Source organism: Arachis duranensis, chromosome 2 (assembly GCF_000817695.3).
Source record: "Arachis duranensis cultivar V14167 chromosome 2, aradu.V14167.gnm2.J7QH, whole genome shotgun sequence".
Classification (NCBI taxonomy): Eukaryota; Viridiplantae; Streptophyta; class Magnoliopsida; order Fabales; family Fabaceae; genus Arachis; species Arachis duranensis.
In genome coordinates, this window is record NC_029773.3 from 34980122 (window position 1) to 34986343 (window position 6222).

Genomic DNA, 6222 nt, shown 5'->3' on the forward strand with positions numbered 1-6222 from the left:
CGATTCTTATGAAATACACGTTTTCATTGTGTGTAATGGGATAGACTGAAGGCACTTCAAGCACCCTCGTTATCATCTCCGACCTCTTCAGTCTAGATGAAAGAAGTCGGAGGTGGTAGTGGGGTGCTTGAAATATCTTCACGTCAACTCTAAGACAGCGGTTAGGGGGTACTCGCAATAAAAAAATATTTTATAGAAACACTTGTATTTAAATAACATGTTAAAAAATAGAATTGAAACTAATGAATTTAAAGATATTAAGAATTTTGAATTTATTGAAAAAAAGGAAAAAAAACTGGTGAAGGGACTAATTTGGTGCACAACATTGAATTTCAGGGACTAAAATGAGTCACTTAACGCAAAGTGAGGGACTAATTTGGTGCATCTATAATGATGACATAATGGATGACACGTGAACAAATACTGTTGCGACACGTGACACAAACAGACACGTGACCAAATAGTACTGTGACACGTGGTACAACCATCAACGTCAGCATGTCACGTGTCACTGGTTAACACATCATCATACCATTACACGTGGCCAAATTATGGAGGGACACATGTCACTAACAACCCACGTCATCATGCCATGTCATCACGCCATTAATGAAAAATTGGTCGGAGATTAGCATGGTGCATTTTTTTAATTTCAGAGACGTAATTGGTGCAATTGAAATTTTAGAGACGATTTTAGTGCACGACGCCAATCCCAAAGACCATTTTAGAGTTTAACTCCTAAAATAACCTAAAGTTATGTACTGTTTTAATTTTTTTTAAAAAAACTTGATACAATAAAGTAAAATTTATTATAAGTTAGACAAATAAAAAATAAAATCTCAACAAAAGACATACACAAAAAAAAAAATATATATTCACAGTTTACTCTATAATATAAATATTTTATACTAAAATTAGCAATAAATTTGTTTGTATCGGACTCCACTAGATATAAGTTTAATCCGCATTCTGCTAAAATGTAAAAAGAATCTAAAATTGGGCCACACAAACTTCACCTAATAGTAGCATATACAAACATGTAAAAAGAAATCTAAAATTGGTCCATACTGTTGTGATAAGAACAAGCAACGTGGATGCCCATTCCCATGTAAAACTTATATTTTCAAAAGAGATTGAAGATTAAATGCATGTTGAAAATAAAGACTCCATGCATGTATAAATAGGGGGTGTTGTACGAGTCTTGAGATACAGCAATAAAAAATCCTCTTCCTCTCTTTATACTTTCTCCTACCCTTAATACGCTTCTAATATATAAAAGTAGTAAATATATAAGTTTCTATTATATTGTGATAAGTAATAAGAAATCTATTCCCTCTTTATGTTACAATCAAATACTCTTCTCCTTATATTTCTATTACAATTATTTCTCTTCTTTTATTTTATAAGTATTTTAAATTCTATTTTCTATTACTCTTTACATATAATATTAATAGCAATATTAACTATCTTTATTATATTGAGATAATAAAGTATCAAATGCAAATCTCTCTCTCTTTATTTTTAATACTTTTTCTTATCTTTGTATATATATACACAATACAACATATAATATTATTATATATATATAAAAATTATTGAGCTAATTATATTAATAATAGAGTCTTCTATTTATACATCTTTATTTTATATATCCTTTATTTTACAACAATATTGTGAATTATTTGTATTCTCGCTTTCCATTTGTGGTTTGAAGCATGAACAACTATTATTTTTATAAAAAAGAAAAGATTGCCAAAGGAATTACATGCAAAAACGTAAACTAATTGTTATGGATTCGGCCCACAGATTCTACACTCGGAACGGTTTTCGAGTCCGGTTATCCGGGTCTAACCCGCTTCACCTTTCTAGAAGGCCCGAAACCGGCCCACTAAAGCTCCTAACCAACTGAGCTAAATGTCTCCCTTATCTTAGCCAAATAAGATAAGATATTCACCATCACCTATAAATAGAGGACCTAGGTCCCTCCAGGTATTCACTCATTCCTCACACCTTCAACCTCTTAGATCCATTCTGACTTGAGCGTCGGAGTGTCTTTGCAGGTACTTCCCCCCTCATCGCTCCAGTCAAGTAATTCGGCACCTGCCTCGACCCGCAAGTTCTCGATCTATCTCTCAACCCGTATCGAAGACATTTTGTACATTGGCGCCGTCTGTGGAGAACTTATGCCGGTTAAGTCGGAATGGCGGACGAACTTGAAGAGCACTCCATAAGCCACCAAGATAACTCCCGAACAAGAAATCCAACACCCGAGCGCCAAGAAGCTGCACCCCACGGAAGGATAGCAAGCACCATCCATAACAATGAAAACGGGCCAGTCATCGTCGAAGCACGACATCCCGAGAACACGGGGGACAAAGTAGCCCAAATAATCCAAAATCTCTGCTTCCGAGTTCAAGAACTTGAAGGCAGAGTTGTTACCAAGGAAAAACACAACGCCGAAAACAGAAGTCACGCAACCTCCAGATCAAAATCCCACCACGGCAGATCGCCAGAACGGCGACATACCAGGAGAAGCTATCGAAGCATCTCGCGTAACCCCAGACACGGAAGGTCTCCAGAACAGAGACACAGCAAAAGGCACAACTGCAGCACCTCCCGCGACCCAGATCATCAGCACGACACGGATGAAGACCGACGACACCAAGAAACCAAGCGCATGAGAAACGACCACATAATAATGGGAGCTGCTCCTTTTATTGAAAGAATCTTAAGAGCAAAACTCCCTAATGGTTTTGATAAACCCACGGATATGAAATACGACGGAACCAAAGACCCCCAGGAGCACTTGACGGCCTTCGAGGCCAGAATGAACCTAGAAGGCGCCACCGACGCAGTCCGATGCAGAGCTTTCCCGATAACCCTAGCTGGGCTACCGATCAAATGGTTCAACGCCCTCTCCAACGGGTCTATAACTGGATTCCACGACATCTCGCGGAAGTTCATGGCCCAATTCACCACCAGAATCACTAAAGCCAAACACCCTATCAGCCTATTAGGAATCACGCAGAAACAAGACGAGTCCACAAGAAAATACCTCGACCGCTTCAATGACGAATGCCTAACAGTCGACGGACTCACGAATTCCATCGCAAGCCTCTGCCTAACCAACGGGCTCATGAATGAGGACTTCTGTAAACACCGTACTACCAAACCAGTATGGACCATGCACGAGATCCAAAGCGTCGCCAGGGACTACATAAACGACCAGGAAGTTAGCCAAGTCGTAGCCGCCAATAAGCGGCAACACGGCAACACCCAACACGGTAACTCGGCGCCTCGGCATAACCCCCCATCCAGAGAAAGTCAGAAGGACCATCCCAAGCCAGCAAACACAAACTGACCACCCAGAATCATCAAATTCTCTAACTACACACCCGTAACGGTCCCGATCACCGAGATATACCACCAAATAGCAGATCAAGGCATCATCCCGAAAGCCCGATAACTCAAGGAAAGAACCGGCGGCAACAAAACCCTATACTGTGACTGCCATCGAGGTTACAGGCACAGGACACAAGACTGTTTTGACCTAAAAGACACCCTCAAACAAGCTATAACAGACGGCAAGCTCCCCGAGTTCGTCAAAATCATCAGAGAACCAAAACACGTCGAAAGGGACAGGTCACCAAAAAGAGAAGGATGCAACCTGAGAACACAAAGGCAACTGAAGAACTGAAGATTGACGGTTTAGAAGTTATAGTAAACTCTCGTTGTAATTATAGTTACTAAACCAAGCAATCAACCTTTCTTACAAACGTTTTGGTTGTCACAAGTAACAAACCCCTAAATAAATTGATAACCGAAGTATTTAAACCTCGGGTCGTCTTCTCAAGGAATTGCAGGGAGGTGTGTTCTTATTATTGGTTATGAGTTTTGTAAATTGGGGGTTTTGAAAGTGAGGAACAAGTAAATTAGGTGACAAATAAAATAAATAATTGACTGTAAAATAAACTCTTGGCAAGATATGAAAATTCGGAAGTCCTATCCTAGTTACTCCTATAAGAATGGAAGTTAATCCCATTTAGTTAACCTTTGCGTAAGCAAGGGAAAGTCAAGTGAACCAATTGGTTAGATTTCCCAAGTCTTAGCCAACTCCTAAGGAAAGACTAGAGTTAGTGAAATTCCAGTTAATTAGCCAACATAACAATCAATCATGAATAGTTGATAACTCAAGAGCTTCCAGTTAATCAATTAAAGCCAATAATATAAAAAACTAAATAAGAATCATAAATATCTGGAATACCTCAAATAACATTCATTCAAAGCAGTCAAATCTAACATGGAAAATATTCATAAGCCAATTGGGAAACATAAATCAAACATAAATAAAAGCATTAAAGTATCTCAAAGTAGAAGAGAGGTCAAAATAAAGGAAAATTGAACCTGGAGCTCAAAAGAAATTGTAAGTTGAAATAATAATAAATCCTAAATCCTTTAAGAGGAATCCTAATCCTAAATCCTAAGAGAGAGGAGAGAACCTCTCTAAAAACTACATCTAAACTAAAAATTATGAATTATGAAAGCTTGATTATGAATGCATGCATTCCCCCACTTTATAGCCTCTAATTTGTATTCTCTGGGCCGAAAACTGGGTAAAAAACAGCCCAGAAATCGCTGATTGTGAAATCTGGTCCGTACAGGTCGCGTCAAAGTGACGCGGAGGCGTCATCCATGCATTTGCGTGGAATGAGATTTGCAGATGCGACGCGTCCGCGTGGAGCGCGCGTTCGCATCACCTATCTGTATGGCCACTGTTCATACCCTGACCGGGGTCCTCCAGCTCGGCAAATCCGTAAAGAGGTCCGACCTTGTCCTAAAGCTCACACCTAAAGGTCGGACCTCGGACAAAGAGCAAGGAAGGCCCATCAAAAGGAACGTAGCCCAAACCTAAAGGCCGAAAAGGCCTAGAAAAGGTGGTTCCACAAAGATAGAGATAAAACTCCCAAAGATAAGATAAGATAAGAATATCTTATCCAGGGAAGATCACGGCCAACTACTATAAATACACTGGAGCACCCAGGTATGGCATTCATTCCACATCTACACATATCTGCTTGAACCCATGCTAACTTAAGCATCGGAGTGTCATTGCAGGTACAACCACCAATCATTCTGCATATCAAGCTCGGGTCACCAAACCCCCCACCTCGGGCTTCTCCAGACGACCGAGCTACACGTTTCAGGTAAACCCTCGGAACATTGGCGCCGTTGCCGGGGACCTGGAAGTCATCCCTCTACCATGGCGGACGACCCTCTCAACAATGACCACGCTGCATCTGAACAAGAGGACGAAATTGACACCGGAGAACGACCGGACAGCCCTCTATCACCACGCACTCCAGGAGGAAACAAACAGAATCGCCCAAAAACATCACTCCCAAGGAAACAAACAGAATCGCCCAAAGATGTCACTCCCAAACAAAGATCCACGAAATCCCGAAAAAGAAAAGAGCTCGGAAATTCTAGAAGCAGTCTGAGCACAACAAGACCGACTAAAACAACTCGAAGAAGACATAAAAAAGCAGAAAGAAACTGAACAAGATCTGAAAAGGGAAGCTCGAAAGCGCAGAGAATTAGAAGAAAAACTGCGGAAAATAGAGGCCAACCTAAGAGACCGGACAGAACGCGGCACCACCACCGAGGGCAACCACGATCCCTTCACGCAAGAGATCATGAAGGAGAAGGTCCCGCGAAACTTCAAACCACCCGATATGGACCTCTACGACGGCATCACCGATCCAAGTCATCACCTCAGCAACTTCAGAAGCCGAATGTACCTAGTCGACGCCTCCGACGCGATTCGGTGCAAAGCCTTCCCCACCACTCTCACCAAGTCAGCCATGAAGTGGTTCGACAACCTGCCACCAAGATCAATCACCAGCTTCGAAGACCTAACCAAAAAATTCCTAACAAGATTCTCTATTCAAAAGGACAAGACAAAACATGCCCCCAGTCTACTCGGGATCAAACAAGGTAACCAAGAAACTCTCCGAGAATACATGGAGCGATTCAACAAAGCCTGCCTGGACATACAACACTTGCCCACTGAAGCAGCCATCATGGGACTAGCAAACGGCCTAAAAGAGGGACCGTTTAGCCAATCCCTATCCAAACGATACCCGACCTCCCTATACGAGGTGCAGGAGCGGGCAGGAAAATATATCAACATGGAGGAAACCTCCCAGCTAAGAGACTCTTCTA